Below are 24,759 nucleotides of genomic sequence, written 5' to 3'. Positions count from 1 at the left end.
GCTGGCCCCGTCTGCGTGAGGCATATGCCACCGGAGTAACTCATCTAATTTCAGACGGGCTGTTTCCCGACCAACCCATTGGTGTCCGATTTGACTTCTCACTGTTTGCAGCCCTGGAAATACAGAGGAAACACCAACCAAGAAAAAATACCCACCCATACCTCCCCTCTCCCTGCCAGACGGTTCCCTAACCATCCACCACCCAAACTTAGCAGAGTGCTTCAACCCCATCAACAGTACTTGTGTGTAAGGGGGGAAAGGGAAGTCCGTGGAGCTCCGCAGTCTATCCCCCTCCTCCAGAACGAACTATAAACTATGATACGCTTTAGCTCGTTATTCAGTCTCATTGCTCCGGTCCAGGGCATTCCCTCGTCAAGTTAGAGGAGCATATCTTACAGGTCTCAACCACTGTCTTAATGTTCCTCATGCATGTGGTCAAACCATATAACAGCCTTCTGACTGCAGACTACCTCCTTTTTAGGTCGAGCCTGGGAATACGCATCCGAAGGATGCGGTCCAGGTGGAGAACTATAGCTAGCTGACTCGGGGGAATGAAGGACAAGAAACTGCCACGCGCTTCTCTCCGGCTGGATTCAGCTGCGTGCACGCACACCCACACTCATGCATGCGCACATCACAGCCACACGCATACACAGGCACCCCCCCCACCCCGCCCCCACACACACACACACTAGCGCACCTACACGCACACACAGAGACCCCCCACACACACACCAGCGCACCTACACACACACACGCACGCACACATACAAAGACCGCCGCCGCAATCGCACACATACACACACACACACACACACACACACACACACACACACACACACACACACCAGCACCGGACCCCACTCACTGGCTACGCAGGATTTCTCTTCTCTTCTCTGGGGCGGCCCCGGGGCTCTCCGTAGCTCACGGGAGCCCCGGGCCGCGGGAGGACTCTGCTTCTTTGCTCCATCCTGGCGGGCAGCCAATCCTAGCCCAGCAGCAGGCGGGACTTCCTTCTTTCTTCTGGCCCGGCCTACGTCTTCTCTCCCGTTGCCTGGCTCAGGGGTCCGCCAATGGCAGCGCGGCAACGAGTATGCATCTGTAAGAAGATGAATCCTCGCAGCAGGTACATTTGAGACTGTGTAAAAACATTCCTAATGCGAATAAATGGAGTCAGCGAAACCAAGATGGATTTTAAGGCAGTTTATGTAACAAGGTGATTCTTCAATGGGCATAAAATAAGTCTGCGCCAGAAAATGGTGCTTAATGAACATACAGGCCTGTGCCAGGGGATGGATCATCAACGTAGGTGCAGTGAGTGTCTGCAAGATGATGAACCTCGAGTGGGGCACGGGCGAGAGTTGCGCTATGCGAGGGGTGAGTCAATGGCCCACTGTGACCTCTCCATGCACTCGGGGCGTGGGACGAGACCATGAGGAGGAGAGAGGGGTCCAGCCATGGGGTGACCGTGCCCCTGGGGCTTCTGCAAAGAAACATCGCACCAAAGTAATGCGCTTACTCTGAATAACTGGACTTCGCGTTGGCGAACACCCGTCCCTGCGGCCGGTGCCCAGCGAGCATGGGTGCCCAGACACGGGGCATTCACCACCCGGGGCAGCATGTGCTATAGAGCGCGAACCCCGCCCCCTCCAGACAGACAAATGCTATTTACACACATCCCATGGGGCGGGTGCAGGGCACTGGGGCATTGTCAACAGATCGAAGGCAGCCTCTGGGCAGTCAGGCTGGGCTGGGGCAGTCACCCACATGCCGTGAAAAAGAGCTCAGAGGGTCGGTGCATTTACTGCAGAGAATGCGGGGAACCAGCAAGTCCCGGATTGGTCAGTTCACTCATACACTTGCTGTAAAAATCCACATGAAAATGGCGATTTGGACCTTCCAGTATCGGAAAGGACGGCTATAAAACTAGTGTGGCGCCCATTAGTCACTGTAACTCTTTCACCCTCGATGGAGAACCACGCCTTCCCTGCTGTTTACATGCCCTATACTTTCTCCTCATAATGCGGCTATCGCCTGCCACTGACTCCTCCCCAGACCCATGGGTCTTTCAGTTTCAACCACCTAGTGTCTCACTGCCCCAGACCCATGCGGGTTTCACATAGCGAGTCACTGACTTTGCCCCATCTCTGCTGGGCTGCCTGTTCCACAAAGACACTGCAACATTTCAACCTCAGGAGTCATCGTTTTACTTTCTTCCCAATATGCAAATGACATGCAGATAATAAAACCAACGTGAAGCATTGCATGATGGGTACGTGCACCCCTTTTTTAACACAACCCAAGACAATGTGTGTTTTTATAAAACAGAAATAAAGGGAGGTCGGTGGGAGGGAGGGGTGCTAGAGTGGAGGCCGGGGTGATGCGCGTCGTCAGACTAAGGTCACCATGACTGAGGAGGGACATGAGTTACACTGGGCAGGAGCACTGTCCCACTCTCTCCATCCGTCCATGTCTTGGGGTTGGGTGACTGTCCAGTGAGCGGCTAGCGAGGGCAATACTGCTGACACCAGACCACACTTTCGCATCACCAGGGCTGTGCCCTGTCATGGTGTAATTTTTGGAACCGCCTCTGTCACAAAGTTAAAACCGAAAACAAGTTTGTTTGATTACAGTGGTAGATGTAGTCAGTCTGCAATAAGATCAGTTTTTAGGTCTCTGCCTGCCCTGGGCTCCCTTTCTTCCACGGTACCATGCTGCAGTGTGTGGCCCTGTGTCCGCATGGCTGCTCTGCAGACGTGCTGTGCGGGTCCGGGGGGCTGTACTGCCCACGGCACCCTCGTTACTCTTCGCTCTTGTGGGTGTCACACGCAGTCCGATTTTTGGAGGAAGGCGTGAATGCCGTGTATATGTAGATTATTGCAATTGCCCTCCCTCACTCAATCAATTGCCCTCCCTCCCTCCCTCAATCAATCGCCCTCCCTCCCTCCCTCAATCAATCGCCCTCCCTCCCTCAATCAATCGCCCTCCCTCCCTCAATCAATCGCCCTCCCTCACTCAATCAATCGCCCTCCCTCACTCAATCAATCGCCCTCCCTCACTCAATCAATCGCCCTCCCTCACTCAATCAATCGCCCTCCCTCACTCAATCAATCGCCCTCCCTCACTCAATCAATCGCCCTCCCTCCCTCACTCAATCGCCCTCCCTCCCTCACGCTATCGCCCTCACTCACGCTATATTAAAAAAAACTAAAAGCCATTGTTATTTGTAAATACAACACATATTGCAGTACAAATGCTATAGGTCTCACATTTGCAAAAGTTATAACTATTGGCATTGTAAATGACAAATCTATTAATTTCGCTACTTTCAAAACCAACACAGAAATAAAAAAATTGTCATTTACAATACCAATGGCTCAAACTTTCCTAATGCGAGACCTATTGCATTGCAAATGCTTGTTGTATTAATGCTACTAGTCAGTCCTCGTTGTTAGTTCGCTGTGTGCCATCCTCCTCACTACTCTGTCTGTGGTTCGCTGAGTCTTCAGTGTCTCGGCGCAGTGGCTGTCCTCTCTCTGTCCTCCTGGATCCCCCTACTCGCCTCCATCCATCGAGCCAGTCGTGGGCTTCTTCTTGTGACTCGAAGAACCAGGTCTTCCTGTCCGCCACCACTCGTAGTTTCGCCGGAAACATGGAGTATGGAAGCTCTTTGCACCTAAGTTCTTTCTTTACTTCGAGGAAACTTGTGCGACGTTTAGATACCCAGGTTTAGGCTTACTCCCGGGCACCCTATGTGCTCTTTCCACAGAAAAGAAAGTGGAGAGTCCTCTGGGCTGGAGTCTGGATTTAATAAGTTCCTTAACATAGGGGTCCGTGGCGGGGTTACCTTCACTTTCAGGAATTCCTGTGATTCGAACGTTGTTCCGTCGTGAGTGCCCTTCCTGGTCGTCCAGCTTTTCCGCCATGAGTTTATTTTCAGTCTCTAAACGGCTGACCTTATTAAGCAACATTGTGGTGTCTTTTGACAAAGATTTTGTCACTTGCTCTACCTCCGCAAAGGAGCAGATGCGGCAATCGACATTACCTGAATCCTTCATTTCTAAAGCACCCCGCTGGTTCAGAAGCAGGCGGACAACCCTCGGCAATCTGGAGCAATGAGCGGACCTGCAACGGCATCACAGATCGGCGCCGAAGAAACAGCAGACCGCGAGGACGTAAGCGCTGAAGACCCGGTTGCTGGGCAACCACTGAACGCTGTGGGAAATAGCACGCAGCAAGCGGTGCAGAGCGCCGGAGCCAAGAAGGTGAGCGAGGGGGGAATAGAGAAAGACGATTCAGAACGTAACGCTCTAGAGCAGCTGGAGAGGCATAACAACGTGCAAATGTTAGATGCACTGCTAAACGTGGAGGCAGGGTTAAACAAAAAAACTTTGCAACACTCTGAGCCGAGCTGGGGGAGCACCCAGAGCCTGGAAGGGCAGCAAGAACTCGAGTATGACAGGGACAGTGTTAAGGGTGGCAGAGAAGACAGAGGCATGAGGGGAGGTTCCCCTGAATTTTTCTCAGTCAATGAGGGCTCCGATACAACGGACATTAGTGAACCCGAAAATGAGGAGGAGGAGGAGGGGAGCTGCACAGATCATACTTCTGGCTCAGACACAAGTAAGGACTCCAGGGACCCAGAAAAAAAAGAGAGTTGGAATCAGAAGAGACGGAAGAGGGTCTAGAAGTAGTATGAATAAACTGTCGTGGGACTATTCGGCTACGTCAGAGACTTACCAGGAAAATGATCAGGGTGAAGGAGATAATGCTGGGAGGTAAAAATCTCAAAATGTAACTCTTGAAAGGTTGTTTGAACACTGAAGCAGATGCAGTCTGAGGCCAGAGCAGAAAGTCGAAGAGCAAAAAGAGATACAAAAAAACTTCAAGCTTCACTGAGAAGAGTAAATAGAAAGCACGAAGAGGTTGAGGAGAGAGTAACCCAAGTTGAAGAAAGGACTAGCAGAGTGGAAGATGAGGTAACAGAATGGCAGACTTTTAAAATGGAACAAGGAAAAGTAGTGGAAGACCTACCATGGAAGCTAGAAGATTTCGAAAACCGCCAAAGGCGGAACAACGTAAGACTTTTGGGACTTGAGGAAGGGCGGGAGGGACAGGATCCGAGAGGATATGTGGTTAAAGTACTAAAAGAAGCCTTCCCAGAATCAAAATGGCACTGGGACCTAGAAGTGCAAAGAGCCCACAGATACCCTCTGTTTGTAAGAAAAAACCGTGGGGGTCAAGTGAGATAGAGCCCTCAGCGTTAGCAGAGGAGGACAGGAAGGGGTTGGAAGAGATATTGCAGTTATATGAACTGGTTGAGGCTTTGAGGGACTTACCATCTGGGAAGGCAGCTGGTCCGGACCAGATTCCGGTAGAATTTTACAAAATCTTTCAACCTTCTCTCTTAAAAGAAATGTTTAACGTGATGCTGCTAGCACAAAAGGGCGAGTCTGCTCCAGAATCGTGGGGCGGCGCAGATATCATTGTAAAACCGAAGAAGGGTAAACCTACAGACGCCCCGGGGTCCTATCGTCCCATTACTCTAATGAACGCAGATGTCAAGGTGTTCTCCAAAATTCTGGCGAAAAGGTTATCTAGGGTAGTCGAATCATTGGTAACTCCCTCTCAGCATGGGTTTATTCCGGGTAAAGGAACAACTCAACACACCAGACAAGTAATCACGGCATTTGATGCAGCAAGCACTTTAGAAGACCCTATGGCAGCTTTGTTTCTGGACGCTGAGAAAGCATTTGACAGGGTCTCCTGGAGGTACTTGTGGGAAGTTTTGAGATGGAATGGTATAGGGGCAGGATTTATTAAGGCCCTGCAGACCTTGTATGTAAATCCGACGGCCAAGATAAGGGTTAATAGAGGACAATCATCCGCAGTTAATATCCAGAGAGGAACAAGGCAGGGATGTCCCTCTTCTCCCCTGCTTTTTGCTTTATACCTCGATCCCTACATACGCAAGTTGGAAAGCAATGATCAGATTCCACCGCTAGTTCTAAATGGTTGTAGATTTAAAACGTTAGCATATGCTGACGACGTGGCCATCCTGACTGCAAAACCTACAGACGCTATCAGGGCAATTGAAGAAGAAGCTGCGCGATTCGGACAGTTCTCAGGATATAGCCTGAATAATGCTAAAACTCAGTCAAAAACCAGTGGGTAATATGTAACGATGACAGAGTGGTGGGAGCGGCAACCTATATAGGGGTGCAAATTACAGCAGAGGTAGATAAGATTGTTAAAAACAATATGGCCCCTTTAATAGCTCAAGTCAAAAAAGATTTGGAAAAAATTAATAACCTACACCTGTCACTGGTAGGCTGTACAAACATCATCAAGATGATGGTTTTACCTAAATTTTTATACTTTTTTAGGGCTATACCCCTGTTGTTTGAGGCCAGCTGGTTCAATGGCCTAGAGGCCATATGTAATAGGTTCATCTGGGCACACGGTAAGACCCGGAGGGCCTATAGGTTTATGACACTTTCTAGGGAAAAAGGGGGATGGGGTGCACCAGATTTCCGTTTATATTATATGGCAACTGTTTTGCAATAAATACAAGGATCAATTGGGGGGAATATTGATGATGTAAGAATGCATAATGTCTACTGAGGTTTATGCTGTTGTGCTAGGGGCAAATGCCTATAATTGTTTCCTAAAATGTACAGATTTTAGCTACTTCAAGAGAACCAGGTTTAAAACTGTTATGGCGGCAGTTACGGTATGGAACGCTTTTTCAAAGAAAGTTAAGATGGGGAGGTATAATAGATATCTGTCCTTAATTAACAACAGATCACTCCCAGCGGAAATATTTGCTGATCAGACAATGGCAGAGTGGGCAGCAAGGGGTTACGCAAATAGGAGATTTGTTCTCTCAGGATGGTTTTAAGCAATTCTCAGATCTGCGAGCTACATATGGTATAGACAACAGGGGTTTTTTCAAGTATTTGCAGATTAGACGTTTTTTTAAAAACAAAGTGGGAGGCCCCGCAGGCTTTAATAAAATAGAAATAATGGAGAAAATTAAGCTGATGGGGGACTGGAACAATTAGGTCTTTTTATGCAACTCTGTTGAAAGAAAAGCAGGATGACCTAGAGAAATTTAGCATGAAATGGGCAGATAAACTGGGAGTTGAAAGCAATCGGTTTTTCGAATCTCTGAATTTAGGACTCACAATATTAAGCGCAGCCCCTTTGCAGTCTCAGCATTATAAAACATTATATTTTCTTTATTTTACGCCTGCAAGGATAGCAAAATGGGGTGGGAGTACAGGAATTAACTGCCCTCGCTGCGATGTGTTGGAGGCAGATAGCATACATATCTTTGCAACATGTCCCCAGCTACAACCATTGATTAGAGAGATAGAGGGGTTTTAGCAAGGTCCTTGGGTATAGTGATCTCTCTTGCACCATCTTGGATTATGTTAGGAGTGGCTGAAGGGGAGCAGGATCAGTACGCAGAATTTTTGTTTGTTATAATGGCTGTTTACAGATTGACAATAGCCAGGGCTTGGCTAGATAAAAATCCCCCAAAATTCCAAATTTGGTTGGCAAATACGTTGTACGCATACAATATAGAGGAAAATATCTATGCTCGGAAAGGGAGGAGAGGAAGATGCTTGGGGAGAAGGATATGGGAGCCATTAAGTAAATGGAAAGAAGCAAAGAAAGGACGAATGGGGGGGGGGGGTGGGAAGTATGTGGGGACTCTATCTTTCCTTTATTCTCTGTTTTTTCTCATTGATTGTTTTAGATTCCCTTATTGTCTAAACAAAGTGCTAAAATAACTTGGTTGAATTTATTATTTGTATGGCATATTCCAAAGATGGAATTTAAATAATAGAAATTAAGGAAAATATTGTAACTGTTAAAGTGTATTCAATGTAAGTTAAACTGTGCTTATTATGGTGAAGAAAAATAAAAACTCTTAAATATATAAAAAAAAAAAAGCAAAACGCACATCTCCTCGTGAGAATCAAACTGGATTGCCCTGATAGACCCTCGCCCCCTCCAAAAAGCATTTGTGATGCCGCACCTTCAGTTCGGGAGCAAATAGGTAGTTTTAAATGGCGTATTTTTATCTATATATGCACACATTTTTGGAACGTGGTGCTGTAAGTAAGAAGATCCCTTGTTTGCTTAATTTGTAGCAATGCTTTACATAGTCAGTTTTGACACCCTCCCCATTTTACTCTTTCATTAACATTTGTGCTTGTTCCCACTCACTTCCCACCATAAAATCACTGACAATCTTTGCCGAGCATAACCAGGGGTTCTGCTTCCTGGGGTGCTCCTATCCCTGTCTCCAAGCTAGGTCATATGCCAGAGTTTTACAATGTTTGTTTTCTTTCTTTTCTGTTAATTTGCTCATTACTTCACCCCATCATTGTTGCTCCTCCGAGGACATGGGTGAAGAGCCGCCCTGTGCCCCTCTAGTTTTCTGACTTTAGATACAGTTCTCATGACCACAACCCCCACAGAGATATACACAGAATCCTAGCTAGAAGGACATATTTTTTAACTCGGGCAGTGTTCAGCGCTTGTTTGATATGGTGCATACCATCCACCCGGAGATAGTGGATAGCAATAACGTCATTTCTTATCTAAACTGACCCCCCAACCCCTTCTTTTGTGTGCTGACAGGTGGGGGGGGGGCATTTAAAAATGCAATTGTTTCAGATGCCCCCCCTCCCCCCACAGGATAAGCCCCTCACAAGTTGCATTACTTTCCCCTTTTAACAATAACCCATAAAATGATTTCAAATGGTAAAGGCAGAGAGGGCACAAGCTGTTCCTAACGCAGGCAATGGGCCGTTTTTCCCCCTTTATAAAGAATGCTGTCCGAGTTGTTTCTATTTTATATGCCCGAAGATGCCCTCGCCCCACTGCTGCCCTTCCCAGGATACTCACACCAGGGTTGTGACAAAATCTTTTTTTTCTCTTAAAGAAACAATGCTTAAATAAGCCCACCCCCTTCTCTATTTAAATTCTAAGCACTTCTAAGCACTCTGCACCCCAATATTGTCCCGTTCTAATGTCTCTTCAGATCGCATTTCAAGTGCTTTTTTTTAATCCCTTTTCTCACATTCAATACATAGCTCAAAAATGTGAAGCGAGTTGATCAGTTGAATGCAACTGCACTCTCCGATAAATCAAATCCAGGCAGGCAGCTGAACACACCTTTCTGACAGTGTGCTGCTGGCCTGAAAGAAATGCAAATGTTCACAACGAGTTAATCTGCAAATCCTTTACATTTGCAGATTAACTCGTTGCACACATTTGCATTTCTTTCACAGGCCAGCAACACACTATTAGAAAGGTGTCTTTAGCTGACTAAGATTCCCCAGCACAGGAGAGTCCCGGAAATAACCGCCTGGGAAGTTTTCTTTTATAAAATGAAGAGCGCGACCCCCTTCCCATGCCTGCACGGCCCCCCTGGGGGTCGCGCCCCACAGATTGAAGACCACTGCACTAATGGCTCCCAGATATCATTTGGTCTTGAGGACAGTGGTAAGTCCTCCGCGTAAAGGGCTAGGTTTTCTTTAAAGTGTGCTAGGTCTTTAAGCCATAATTCAATTTTAGGGCACATTGTACTATCCCACACTATCCCCAGCCGTCTTTTCACAACAAGCAATGCCACTCTCGCCAGCCTGCCCACAGCACCTTTAAGAAAAGGAACTAACCCCAGCAAGCATATGTGTGGAAAGCAGTGCAATTTGATCCCAAGAATCTTCGATATTGTAGTGGTAACAGCCAACCAGTATTCTGACACCCGTCTACAGGTCCAGGCTAAGTGCCAGAAGTCTGCTCTCAGCGACCTGCATCGTTTGCAAGCATCCATGTCTCTGGGCCCATATTTAAAAAGCGTATGTGGAGTATAGTATACCTGGTGCAAGTATTTAAAATGTATAATTCAGAGATATCCATTGAGGTGAAGGCGCTTGTGAGTTGACAACAGCTCTCCCATTCCTTCGGAGTTAGTGGCGGGTCGAGATACACATTCCAGACTCTTGTTGTTGTTTTGAGGCCTTATCTTCTTGAGCAGCGTGATATAACCTGGTTATTAGCTTATGTCGAGTGGGGGCAATGAGAAGTGCGTGCAATGTCAATGCTTCGGGCGGTTCTGTAGGGAATGTGAGGTAATGAAACTGCAATGCCTTCTTTAATCTGTATATGTAGAACATAAAAAGAGGTGTTTTATTCTGAATGTAATCCATGCCTGCGTCATTCAGAAAAGAGCCATGCGGAAATGAATCCTGCAGTTTGGATATGCCCACTTGCTCAAATGTGCGCAGGGGTAAACATTTCTAGCAAAATGTCAGAAATAACATGTTGACAGTGCAGAACAATTACTAACACATTGTTATATGGAGACATTTCAGCGGACAAAAATGTAACGATAGCAATAACCCATCAACCAACTTTAGGACACCATGTGCTGACCGCGGGTCTTATCTTTCGTCCATCAATTTACAACATTCATCCGTACCAGAACCCGCACTAGCTGAAGTAGAGCCGTTGTTTCTTGTAATATTTTTAGCGTAGGACATCGCCGCCTTCGGGCAGGTGAAAATCTTGTATTTCCCTTTTGTCCTCTATCCGTAGCCTTGCAGGTATAACATAGCGTACGGAATTTCTGCTGCGATGAGGAGCTTTTTTACAGGCAGATACTCTCTCCGAGCCTCCTGAACTGCCACCGTGAAATCGGGATAAAAGGCTAGATTGTTCCCTTGATGCGTGACGGTGCCCTTTTCACGTGCCAGCTGAAGTAGTGTCCCGTTCTCTCTAATTCAAAAGGCGGGCAATGATCGGGCACGGAGGTGCATCCAGCGGTGGGCGAGCAGCCAGCGAGCGATGTGCCTGTTCCACTATTCGGACTGACGATAGCAGTTCCGCCCCAAAAAGCTCACGGAGCAGATTATCTACATAAGTTTCCAATCAACCTGTATTTGTAGATTCTGGCAGCCCCGTAATGCGCACATTATTTTGGTGCGATCTGGCTTCTAAGTCTTCGTTACGGGCTTGGATAACTGCCAGAACCTTCTCCATAGATGTAGCTTTATCCGTGACTTGCTTTAGCCCATCCTCTGCGTCTGATATACGGGTCTCCGCCTCACCCAGACGTTGCACGTGTTTATCCAACTTCGCGGACATGTGGTCCATACTTAGATTCAGATGATCAATTTTGCCATCTAATGGATTAATGGCTTGCCTGTACCACTAGCAACGTTTTGTCAATGTTAGAGAGTTGAGTATTGGGACCGTCCGCCTCAGAGTCCGAGGCTGCGTACTGGGGGGCCCGGATGGACTTCTGTGGCTCAAATGTAAGACGCGCTCTGATTTGTCCATGATGTCACAGTCAGTTGTGGTTGGAGCAAGGCCCATACCGTAAAATAAAAAGGCGTAACTTATTCCGTTCTACGAAATGACACTGAAGACCAATCAATGAGAAGAGGACCTGAGGAACTGCTTAGATTGTAGATATTTTAAAGCACGGTGATTGCTAATATGATCTTGATTCTCCAGCAGCAGCACCGATGTAGAGAGATAACAGACCAGACAAACAGAACATCAGTTGCAAACCCGAGCAGCAGCCGAAGTAACCGCCAACACTCAACCAGAATGGTGTCCAAGCTGCTAAATGGAAGGGGCATGCATCTACAGAACTCTGGCAGCCCAGTCAGACGACCACAGTCCACAGAGTCTGAAACAGCAAAGGCTCAGTCTCCAATACTGCAATAATAAAGGACTTACTGCCGCAGCAGGTTCCAGCTACAAGAACTAGGGAGAAGGAGAGAAGCAATACACCTCCACGATATCACCGCTAGTCCCAGGGTGCTTGTACTGTGTTGATGTGTAACTATGGCCAGGTCAGTTTAAAAGCATCCAAACGCCAAGCTCCATGACCGGCAAAGCTTAGTGGTCGTGCTGTCAGTGCAGCAGGCAGTTAATAATACTAGTTTCAGGAATACTGTCTCCCACTGTGGTCCTAGGCGCTGCCGTCAATGTGCAGACCTCATCCATTAGCTTTCGCAGGCTGGAGTCTCTGGCAAGCAGTTGGAGGTCTCTGGTGCACGCTCTCACTCCACACCTCTCAGCGGAAAGGTAGGGCCTCCGCTCTGGTACCGAGACGCGTCAGCCCCGCAATTAGAAATCCGGCGGCTCCGGATCACAGCAGCGAGCGGCGGAGGGTAACACTGCTCCCGCACCGGCCGACCGTGGGGACAGCGAGATGACCAGGGCAGCCTACACTCACAACCCGCCTCCACACAGAGTCAGGAGCTTGCCATCCCTCCGCTCGTGCCCTGCAGCCCCACCTTGCTAGGGTCGAACTTCGCAGCCCCCACCACAACAGTCACAGTGCGGTTCCGGCTCCGGCTCCCACCCCAGACCCCACCGCAGGGGCCGGTCTCGGCTCACCACGTTGCCGTCTCAGGCCCAGGATGGCGCCAGCTGTTGATCCGCCCTGAAGTCTGCTTCTTCGTCCGCAGTTTTTGGCGACGCTGTCCTCCACACCTTCCCCAATGTGTCTATCACCGTTTTGCCCGTCAGCGAGGGCTGATGTTCAGGATACTTGAAGGATTCTGTACTTGCCCAGTGGAGCTGCTCTACTGAGCGGCCATCTTGCCTTGCGCCCTCTAGCGCGCCCCCTCCCAGCAACATAAATCTGCTGGAAGAGATCGCATTGGGGGCTATCAGCTCCATGAGTTGGAGAGCGAATTCAGCAATGGGGCCAGTGGGCGGTATACCGGTGCCCCTTTCCAGCTATTTTGTGGCGAGAGATCCATCCTAAAAATTAGGATTTCTATCTTCTCGTTGCTACCCTGTTCTAGAATTCTGATTTTCACTCTATCACTATGGATGATGGCTATCCCTCCTCCCATTTTGATCTGCCTGTCGAGTCTTGGAATCCTGTACCCCTCTGGTATAGCAATGGTGATCGCGTGGGCTCTAATAGGTTTTAACCGTGTCTCAGTTGAAAAACCTACATCAGGTGTTTCTGAGCTGAGTAGGTCCCAGATCTCAGTCAGCTAAGCTCCATAAGTTTAGGTGTGCCAAGATGGAGTACCATGCGATCACTGTAACATCGCTAAAAGAGCGCTTTTTCCATTTTCCTTGGTGACTGTGACGCCCATTGCGTAGCAGAAAAATTTAAATCTGGATACCCACTGTCAGTTGCAGGATCAGCGTAATCACTCCAAAGACTGTCTGAAAGGTGCTAAACATTCCAGAACCTTTGGTATTAAATAGGTGTCGTATTCCGTTAGTTTCAGACATGTTAAAGATATTTTTGGAAAGGGCAATTTGTGTGTACCAGTGCCTGTATATCAGCAGAGGACCTTGCAACCTTGAGATCAAAAGTCTCTCAAGCTGAGGTTAAGGGCACATCTTTCTGTAAAAGCATGGCTTTCATTTGGCTCACAGTATCAAACCGTATAATGGAAACATTCAACTAATGCTATAACTGTTCCTCCCAGACTGTGTGGGTCGTGGAAACAATACTTGCATACAACAAGTAACCCTGGAACTCAGTGAGAAGATACACAATGCCTGGAAGCATCCCACAACAACCTTGATCATTCAGCATTAAGTAACTCCCATTTGAGAGCAGCCTGAATACTGGATTAATCGCAGCAGCTGGGGTACCCTTCAATTTACAGGATACGTTAGCTACTGAATCCTTAAAGGCCCCTTGAAGCATGATCTCCTTGCAAATTAGAGATCCTCTCAAACACTTCTCGCATTCTGTACCACTAAGCAACACTTCAGTGTCCCCATTCCTGCATAAAAATCTATACGGTAATTTCCAAGATTCATGGATGAAGTCCCTACCCATTGCTTCATACCTCCCTACCTGGTGGTGTTCTAATCTAGGCAATATTGAAACTGGAAAGGCATTATTAGCAACATTATATGGCATGAATCAACCATTCTGTGGACGTTGACACTGCCATGATGAAAGGTAATTGGTCCAATTTTTCAATTGCAGCATCGTATATTTTGTATCCCTTTGTGCCGTCTGTTTTTCCATCAAATTATATGCAGAGAACAGAGAAGTACTGTTGATATATCGCCAGGGCACAAAACCAGAGCGCAGTGATTGTAGCGTCTAGTTTAATAACATAATAGAACGTAACTGTGAATGTCCATGTTGTAAGATGGACAGGTTTTGTTCCATTTTATCTATAGCAGACGATTTAATGTCAATGGTGTCTTCTGGAAGTCAAAACCCTGTTCAGAGCGTTGGGCAATGAAGACGCAGAATCTATCCGTTTTGTTTTTAGTGAGCATATTTTTTTTTTAAGATGTCGGTGCAAGCCTATAATAATGAGTGGATCTGATGTATTCAACCCAGAAAAATACGCAAACGTTTGTGAACTACCTTTTGCTGGTGTTGGGCAATGTTTCCACTGGTGGTATGTGAAAACATTACGTGGTTCACTTGTTTTGTGCAGAAAGTAATGACCATAATGTTGGTAACAGTACATGGTATCAAAATCAGATGAGCCATCAAACATTTCATTTTTCGAAAAAGGTCTAAATCTGATAACCTATTAATAAGCGTTTTCGAAATCCCAATCGTCAGAATATATACTTGAAGTGATTTTTGAATACATTTGGTCTTTTTAAAAGTTCAGTGGGGCCAAATACCTCGTATGAAACCATATCCCAAACTATTCCGTCAGGAACTGCTGTAAGGTTCACATAGGACAGGTCTTTGTTTATGATGAGATGACGTATGAGGTTTCAATACCAAGTTCACTTGTGATACTGCAGAGCATTCTGGGAGGTAGTGTCCATTCACAAGTAAGGAAAAGACAGTTACTAATCCTATCCAGAATGGTAGGAACAGAATTCCTGGTATTATCAAGAGCTGTAGCCATGGTGAGACTAGGTATGTCTTTCTGAAAAATGCAAAAATCATGTAGTTTTTTTGCGGGAAACTGGAGCTGGCAGTCTCAGATTCACTTCGATCCAGAGAAAAGGTGTCCAAAGCGATGAAGTAGCTAGATGCGTTTCAAACTATCTTTGTTAGCTCTGCAGGTTTTAATGTAGTGGCATTTGTCTCCTGTAGAGGCATATTGATGTAAATGTCTGCATTAGGCCAAATTGATATTTGTGTTTCATTTGAACTTTGTTTTAGTTCATTTTCAATTGGAATGAGTTCCATTACTTTGATGAGTAGAATCTTTAAATGTTATCAGTCTTTCTGTCGGAACTTCCTGTTTGGTAGCGAGAGGAGAGCTGCGGCTATCCAGAAGCCCACGTGGCCTGCTATTCAGGATCGGCCACATGGTTTGATTGGATCAGTGTAGACGAATTTCTTTTCTTTTTTTCCAACAAGAGGCAGAAGAAGTATTGTTCTTGTTCCTTCAACAGCCAGGACAGGTACAGGCGTTCTGTAAGATGGGCCAAATTCCTTCTTGTCCAGAATCTTTTCTCTGGCCAGATTCCTGACTTTTGGGGCCCAGGCAGGTCTTGCTGTTACTGATTTCACTTCCCCAGTGGCTGTGCGTTTTACTTGGACTTTGCTTTACAATGCCCACAATTCATGTAGCTCCTGTAAAATAGCCAACATTTTATTGATGTCATGTCTTTCTTCAACTCTGCCACCTGCCACAGAGCAAATGGCAAGATAACAGACTTACTTTTCCACAGTTCCTCCTTTTGCGGAACCATTTTTAGTCTGTTACAATGTTCATCAATAGCTCTGTCTCCCGTTCAGTCATTATTCCGTCGTTCTCGACATGTGCATTTACAGGGACTGGTTTGATAGCATTTGCGCATTGGCCGCAGAGTTGGGGACCACATTGAAGGCAAATACAGCAACAGAAGATCAATGCAAGAGGTATTTGGATAATCATTAGGACCTTCCATCCCCATGTCAGTAGAAGTTGCCATTTCCAGGGACCATGGGCCGGTGTCTTGATGGAGATCAGAGACGATTCGATGAAGCGTGGAAATAACCTCATACAGACGATGAATGATCTAGAACATACACGCAACAGCTGGTGCCGATGATGCGGCATGCTCCTCCGCGGTCAGCTGGGATGACATCAAGGACAGTGTGATTTTTCTGGAGTGACGAGGAGTACCGCTTGGAGCTCCGCAGTGTAGTTGGGCAAAATACCAGCTGTGGTGATGACGGTGACAAAGAATTTCAAGCAAAGTGAGGAGCTTTTATATGCAGTAAAAACTATTTATCCTTCCATCTTGAATAACCCTACAGTAAATGAATAGGACATGCCTTCTCAACTGTGGCAGATTTTTCACTAACCAAAGCAATGTTGGCTGCACCATTTTGTGTAGTTCCTATAAACCTATATAAGTTTTGCGCGTTTAGACATCATGACTGTGGGATTGGTTTCCAGACTGATTCCAGACACCCCACTATATATATATATATATATATATATATATATATATATATATATATATATATATATATATATATACCGTATACATAGTTATTATGTAGAAGGTGGTAATCCCGCTGTGATTCTGAGAATCCTCATGCATAATAAATGAGAGTAGTTTTCGGGGAAAACCACACAACATTTATACAGTTCTTAACTAGGCAAATAGTCAATACCAAAACCAGTTATGTAGTGTAATGGTACAGTATATGTAAGTGACAGGTTAGGGGACTTCTCATGCATATATTGGGGTACCTCATGAAACATAACTCTTCCTTTGGCAGAGAACGTTTTGCCTGTATACTCTTCTCCATGGGTGCTGTGAGGGACACCTCTACTCTGAGCCTTACTCTGCAACTCTTGCTGTACTAATCTCACTTCTTCCTCATTGTATAGCACACCAGAAGTCTTCACAATGGCACTATCCTCTGACTCCATATCGGCAACAAAATACCCAAAACACTGACCAAACAATAAATCATTACTATTCCTAATATATATATCCCATACCAAGAAACTATGGAAATCCTCCAAAAAAAAGGTACTAGGTAAATTCGCTCTTAAACTGACATCAAACCTCAATGCACTGTACTTCTCAAACGCTACCTCAATTCCTGCTGTTCTCTTCAGACAGGCGTTTATCTTCCTCAATGTGCTCCTGCGTAGCCGCTATTTCCTACATGAAGTTGGGCCAAATCCAAGATGGCCCCTAACTCTCGACAGATCCCGTGCATTCATCATCAAAGCTTTCTCCGGCTCGAGTAGTCTCTCTCCTTGGCAGTGGTACCTGCGCGCGAGAGCCCCATGCCACTGAGAAATGTGAACATGAGAAAAGTCTACTGCTCGATGAGCCTGCATGTGTCAATGAACCAAGGACTCGTTATGGCCAACTTGAGGCGATAAAGTCTGTCTGTCTCAGAAAAAAATAGGAATCTCAGACAAAAGAGTAAAGTCAAAATTGAAAAAAGCCCAATGCCCATGCCCACCCCCCCCCCCCCTCTCCAGGTGAGCTAAAAAAAATACACTTTTACAAACTGGTATGGTGCGGTGTGATAGTTACCGGTTCCATGGGTGCCCGGTGCACCAGTCTGGGACCGTATGTGCTAACAACCCTCTTGACTCTCGGGGATCACTTTCAAAATCCGTAGATCGGCGGTACATCACAGTTCCTGAAACTCTGTGGATCGAATTGAGATAAACGGGCCCAAATCTTGGCGTATTCGGATCTGTCCGCTAGACTGGCCATAGAAAATCTCTCCATGCCCAAAAGGGACCACAATTGGTGCAACTATTGTGTGTGGTCTGGGATCCTGTACATCCTCCAACCAACCAGCTAGCTAGGAGTACCCGGTGCACGGCATTCAGCACCAGGGCAATCTGCTTGCCTTTGGTAGAGCGCAATGGGAAAGTCAGTGCATTGGGCAATGGAAGTTCTTTAACCCCTTCCGTGTGGCGCACGTTCAGCGGACATCGCGTGCACTACCTCGGTAGTGCTGCGCACGTCCGCTGAACTTTCCGGCCTCGCCCGCGCAATAGAACGTTCGGCACCAGTGCGGAACATTCAGTGCAGCGGAGGGGTTAAAGTGCTGCTGAGTGGCAATAAAAAGATGTTAAGTTTATTAATAGCATCCGATCTTGAAATGAAATTCACTTTGCACTCCGCCCGAGTACCGAAACTCCGCTACAGTGTGGAAACTCTGCAGTGTTAAAGATATGTCTCGTAAATTACCTTTAGGAGTACCAGAAAGTAGTAAAGTTAGACTTTTGGTCTAAACTTAAACCAAAAGTCTAACTTTACTTATGTGAATGAGGCCCTTAGTCTTGGATACATTTGTTCTTTGATGTCCTAAGGGGTGGGAGAGGGTTGAACAGAAGAAGCCAGGTTAAACAGTAGAAGCCACAAGCCTCTTTGTTTGATGAATGAATAGTTGATTGCACAATAAAAAGTGCTGCAAGGTGCAGAAACCCACCTGGCGTAAACTGTGTGATTTTAAAAGATGAAAAGATTTATCTTACTTTTAATATCAGAAAATGATAAAGGCGTGTTTTTACTTCCAAAATTGCAGGAAGTCAAAATCCAACCAAAGATTGATGTGATTGTGCAGGATTTAAAAAAAGCAAGGGGATAACATCTCTTTGAGGGATGCGTCTAATGACCAATGTAGTTTCATTGCAGACTACTTTGTGAATAAAGTAAAGGATATTTACTCCAGTTTCTCGGAGGTAAGTACGATGGCGAGCCTAGTGCAGTCCAATCAGTAAAAACTGGGTTTCCTACTAAACATTTGTTTAGAAGAATTAGAGGTACTGAAAGTAGATGGGCTGCAGACATTAATGTCTAAAATAAAATCTGGATCTCTCCAAGACCCAGCAAAGCCGGATGTTTTAAGATGATCAGTCTGTCCTCTTTTCTACATTTCTTAACTTTGTAAATGTTATCTGTTTCTGTTGTTGAAGTATCTAGTGACTAGAACCTTGCATGCAAAGTGCTTTCCTCTTCAGGAAATAAACGGTATAAGACTCTCCCGGAGAATTACCAGACATGCTGCATCCCTACAGCAGTTAATGGAAAGAGTGGTAGAAAAACATGAAAATAACCAACTTATGAAATTCTTGGCAAATGATAGCTCATTTAAGAGAGTGTGATGTGCAATTGATGATTTATCTAGAGGACATAGTGATTATGTATCAAGAATTGGAGGAGATTCAGCAGCATTTAGAGATGAGGAAGAGAAGTTTGTTGGGGAGTGTTACAATTGTCAGGCAAGAAAGTGATTGATTTGCAGACTGGTTTCATATCTTTCAGTGAGTTTGCGTGAATGGTTGGATTTTTGTTGTCTCGTGGTCCTTTACATTACGGAGTGTTACAAAAGATGAAAGCTTTAGAAAAGGCTTAAACTACGCATGGGATGGACAAAGCGATGCTGCAGTTGTGCTAATGTATCTCAAAGCTTGGAGCGGTCAATCACGTTTTGGCTTTTCTCCAGATATCATTCTAGTCTAATGCGATTATTGCAGGCTAAGGTCATTGCAGGCTAAGGTGCTACGTGTGGAAGACAATAATTTATGAACTGTCTGTCGAAGTAGGCAGTGCTATTAAGAATGAATAGTGTTACAACTTGGAGCTCTCCAAACAGGTTAAGAGGCACACATTCAATGCAGTTATGTGTGCTAGCAAGAGTTTTGTGTGGAGCACAAGATGGAAGCAAATCTCCCAGCTTTTGGCACTAGTTCAACCGATTGGAACTCTTGGGGCATAAGGGGTTACCACGTTTGTAAGCTGAATCCAGTCGTTTTCAGGACGCTTCTGTCTGTCAGTTGTCACCTCGGGCCTTATCGAGGAGCTTTGCCAGTCAGTGCTTTTCTGCAAGACTCTGAGATGAGGTTATGCATTTTCCTATTGATGATGATTCAGAGTACTAATGATGGTAAGGAGTCAGGAGTATAGGTGTTGGTGACTCCTTCTTGGGTATCCCTACTTTTATTTCCAAAGGCTGTGGAGTTGACTATGGAGAACCTTTCTTCATACCAGTAATGGAAGGCCTGTTGAAAGGTGTGAAGGAGAGGAATGTGTATTGGTTTCATGTGGAGATCTCGCCATCTTTCCTGGAAGATATCAGGCAATCTGAGTCATTATAGAGGAGTTTTGGAAGAGGCTGCTGTGCTTCTTTAGAAGTATTGAGCAGTAGGAACAAGACTTGGATTTCAGGGTGAATGAAACGTTTAGTTTATTCGGTGCATGGGGGAGGGGGCTGGATCCTGTCAAGGATTCTGTCATAGAAGTTGCAACTTTTTGGGCTGAATTGTACAAGACTGATTTAATATTGGTGTTTTTGTTGGTTTGTATTTGACGCCTGTTTAACATGTTGCAAGTGCTGCCTTGCTGGGCTCTGAACAAGCAGTGTTGACCCCCTGTTTTGCAGTAAAGTGGCAACCCGCCTCTTCCATGTAGATTTGTAACATGATTGGGTTTTGTGCATTTAATAAAATGATTGGGTGGCTATGAGATAGAGAATTTGTGTTTCAGCAGAACACTAGATTGGTTTTCTTACGTTTTGTCTAACCGCAGATGTTATGTTATGTTATGTTATGTAATGTTATGCAGGGGTTTTGTATAGCGTACGGCTACTCAGAAGAGTGTCCCGACGCTTTGGATTGCACACTAATCTCATAACACAACAGGGAAAATAAGAAACAGAAATAGAAGGAAGCTAAAAGGGACCGAAACTAAGAGGAAAAGAGCCAGGTTTTAAGCCCTTTCCGGAAGGCCAACAGATTAGGAATGCTGCGCAAGGACACAGGCATTCCATAACAGAGGTGCTAGTAGTTTAAAAGAGCGGCCTCCGATGCGGGCTCTCTTCACACGAGGAACCGCCGCAAGAAACAGGGCTTCAGACCTGAGCGACCTAGCAGGCAGGTAAAAGGCCAGCCTATTCTGCAGGTATTTTGCTCCGGAGGCGTGCAAGGCTTTGTGCGCCAGAGTAAGAGTTTTAAAAATTATCCGCTTCCGGACAGGGAGCCAATGCAGAGCCTCCAGAAGACCCGAGGCTCTGGCACGGCGCGATAGTCCAAAAATGGCCCGTGCTGCCGAATTCTGGACAACCTGTAGCCGTTGGAGCAGATACTCTGGCAAGCCGAGATAAAGGACGTTGGAATAGTCAATTCTCGAGCCTATAATCGCCTGCACCGTGATTTTCCTATGTTCCTCCGATAACAGGGGAAGGAACTTGCGTAGCATCCGGAGTAGGCCAAAGCATGTACCAGTGAGACCGATTACCTGTGAACGTAGTGTGAGGCCATTATCGATCTTAATCCCAAGGTTTTTAGCCACCTGGGACGAACTTGCTGGTGGAAACATGTTCAGGCCACCACACTTTCCAGTCCGGATCCGAACTGCACCCAAAAAAGAGGACCTCGGATTTATCCGAGTTGCACTTGAGGCTGTTGTGATGAAACCATTGAAACACAGCCTCAAGGCAACCCTGGATCCTACCTCCATCGAAGTCCGCACCCCTCTCACAGGTGAAGAGGAGCTGGGTGTCATCGGCATAAGATGACATGAGAGGAGTTTGGGCATTCATGGTTTAGAAGGGTTGGAGGAAGATGCCATTTTTTAATTGATGTTTCACAGCATACAAAGATTTTAGAACGTCAAATGTGAATATAGAAGATTGGGAACATCCAATTTCTCATTTTGGGGGGTGGGGGGGTTGTAAAGTGCTATTTAGTGTTTTAAGTGCTACAGAACAATAGCATTAAAGAGTCTAGAGCCGTGCTTACGAGTGCTAGAACATGACCCACTTTTTAGGATAACAAACTTTTGCAACCATTTCCGTTATTGAACATGAAGCAGGATTTTCTTTTTTTAAATGTAACTAAAGAATTGTGTGGCAACTCGTATTTTACAGGCAACATATTTTCCATTGATATGGCTACTAAATTTGCACAGACCTAGTTTTACTGCTAAAACTATATTGCATATGAAATGTGTAGCGATTGAGTTTCAATGATTCTATGTGCGTCATCAAGTAAGGTGCCTTGATTTTGTTTTGCTTATACATTTTGTTGTTTCCATCAGGTTTCAGAATTATAAAAAAATTGCTTTATTTTTGACTTAACTGCTGAATGTGTACAGTTAATTTACAGGCGTTAACAAATTTATTGTGGTACAAAAATTACATCCTAAAACTTTTCCTTTCACGATCTCCATACCTCCAGCAAAATTCTCATATTCACTTACATTTCTGACTGCAAAACGAGAGGAGTCTGTACAGACCAATCACTATGCTTAAAAAGCATTTGGAATGCAATAGGTCTCGCAGTTACACAAGTTAAAGCTATTGGCATTGTAAATGACAATGCCTTTAATTTATGTTTTTAAAACGAATACAAATATAAAAGGCCTTGTAATTTGCAATGTCAATAGCTCAAACTCGCGTAAATGCGAGACCTTTTGCATTGCAAATGCTTGTTTTTCTTTTTCTTTACATTACAACAGGGAGCCTTAAAGTTAGCCGCATGGATTCCAAAGCAGAGAAGGGGTGCCAGTGGCAAAGCTCATGATTAAAGCACAAAGCCCGGAATACAAAACACAATGCTGAAAAATGCTCAAGCAACAGTACACAAACATATAAAGTTGTTTGATCTTTAAAACAATATGAGGTTTGTTTTTTGACGCTAGCAGGCCCTCACACAGAATCAGAGGGGCAGTGGCGCAGTTGTTCGGCATCTCTGCGCGGTCCCTCTCTGTAATAGTTAGCTACCTGTCAGAGGTTTACTTTACTCAAATAACCTTTTCTAACCCGAATATGTTGTTTCAAGGCTCCCGTTCTCGATTTTAATCACTGCGGCTTCTTTGTACATTTTCTTAAATATTGAACAGGATTATGTTCATGGTTTTACACTGGTAGCTTCTCAGAGGTGAAGTTTGTGACCTGGTGAGGGTCATGCTATGGGAGGTGAAGAGGTTATTTAATACCAATACGTCGGTAGAGAGAGAGAGCAGTTCGCCGAATCACGGGTGGCAAGACACAGAAACACGCGCAAGCATCTTGAAGACAGAAGCAAACGTAGGAGTTAAGCGGCTCGAAGGCTCTCCGAGCCCTTATTTTTTAATGACCGTTCCCCCGATTACGGAGCAATAAAACATTTAGATTTACTGAAGAAATAAAAAAGAAAAACAAGATAAAAAGTGTAGAAAAGCCCGTCCCAGCCACACTCCCTTTATTTGTTCCAATTATGATTCAGAAAATGATGGGCAATATTCAAAAGTCCACCAAAATCATAATTTGGGTTGGAAAAAGGGTTATTTACTGTACTCAAATAACCTTTTCTAACCCGGATATGACTGCGGTGATGGAACTTGGAAAAATCAGTTCTTGGACAGAAATTTCTCGGATGAAAAAGTGTCAGCATGAAAACATGAGTAACAACAACATTTACACTGAGCCGACCGCAGGGCACCACAGGAGGCGCCGCAGGACATAGCTACTTGAAAACGTTCGTAAGGCGCCTTCTATGTCATAATAGCCCTTTCCGTTGGGGTGGATCTGGCTGGCCTAGAGAAAAGTTATCAGAAACTGATTCCCTTTTAAAGGAAAACCAAAAATACATGGACACGGACATTATTAACGGGCACAGGTATAAGAGGCTTTAAACACATGCTGCGCCCAGGGACCCTGGGACCCGCCCTCTGGTACCCCCGAAGTGCCTGCGGGGTGACTCGCAGCGCCCTCTATGCCTTCAAAGGCGAGCATGTCCCAAGGGCGGGGTTACACGGAACATGGACAGTCCTTGGAGAGAGGAGCTTTATGGGGTAGGGGAGTAATGGGGGGCCGGGGTGCAGGGATGAGCGGGAGGGCGGATACAAGGATAAGCTCCTAAAGGGTTGCTGGCTCAGGGTGTTTTGGGGTCGCATAGGCAAATTTCTACACTCGTATTTCGGTCCATGTAAACTTCTACAATCTCTATCAAAACCGCTTCAATGGTGCGCTGTAAAATCTTGGATTCAAGGCATTAAGTCCCTGCAACCCCTCGCCTCCCTTTGAAATAATAACCTTGTTAAACTTCGTTCAAGTGTGCCTGGACACGAAGATCAGGAATAATGCGCTTTGAAGGCGCTCTGCTCGTCTAAGCGCTATAAGGAGCTTGTGTTTGGGGAAGAGAAATTGTCCTCTCCAGTGCCTGATGAAATCGTGAAATCAAACAGACAGATTGTGTGTTGGGGGGGGGAGGGGCGCAATGGGTAGGGGTGATGGGATCTGAGCAGAGGAGTGAGTGGGCTGCCGGGCGGGGTTTTGGTGTATTTTCTGGACTGAGTTCCCCGGTGGCTCAATTAAGCGGACTATTGTCCCCCAAAGAGAGAAAACAGACCCACCCCCCCATAAAAAAACATTAAAATGCAAGATGTCTCGCCTTTCCTTAAGTTAGAGCCATTTGCTTTGCTATACAATACCATTAGCAAAGTAAATGGCTTTAACTTAATCAAATGCTAGACCTATTGCATTTTCAATGCTTGTTCACTAAAGTTTCCAAACTACATGTAATCGGAACCAAGTAACTTATTACCTAGAGGCCGAATTGTTTACGCATCCTAGGTACAGTTCGTGCCCTAGGCAGAGAAACCGGATTTCACCCAATTCACTATCCAACTTCTACCCTTTTATTTGTAGATTTTTGGTAAACCATAAAACAAGACCGACATCACACAACTTTCTCACAACTTGTTTTTCCTCTTTTATGATGCCAGACCATATTTGTTTATTTCGCTTGAAATTCTCAAGTATCTGCTGGATGTTGCGCACCATCTGAGAGAGTGTTCTTAATGCAC

At 45.5% G+C, this 24,759-nt stretch overlaps 1 protein-coding gene and 1 non-coding gene across 2 annotated transcripts in view; both read left to right on the top strand.

Moving 5' to 3' along the window:
* The window catches only part of ATRX (ATRX chromatin remodeler), a 1,771,102-nt gene that overhangs the window by 34,097 nt on the left and 1,712,246 nt on the right, over positions 1 to 24,759 (top strand). The window lies entirely within an intron of this gene.
* On the top strand, positions 2,463 to 2,586 carry LOC147718499 (U4atac minor spliceosomal RNA). The gene has a single exon (XR_015295395.1). It is a non-coding gene; the product is annotated as a U4atac minor spliceosomal RNA (small nuclear RNA).

Source organism: Lissotriton vulgaris, chromosome 4_1, assembly GCF_964263255.1.
Source record: "Lissotriton vulgaris chromosome 4_1, aLisVul1.2, whole genome shotgun sequence".
NCBI lineage: Eukaryota > Metazoa > Chordata > Amphibia > Caudata > Salamandridae > Lissotriton > Lissotriton vulgaris.
This window is presented reverse-complemented; position numbering and strand designations above follow the sequence as displayed.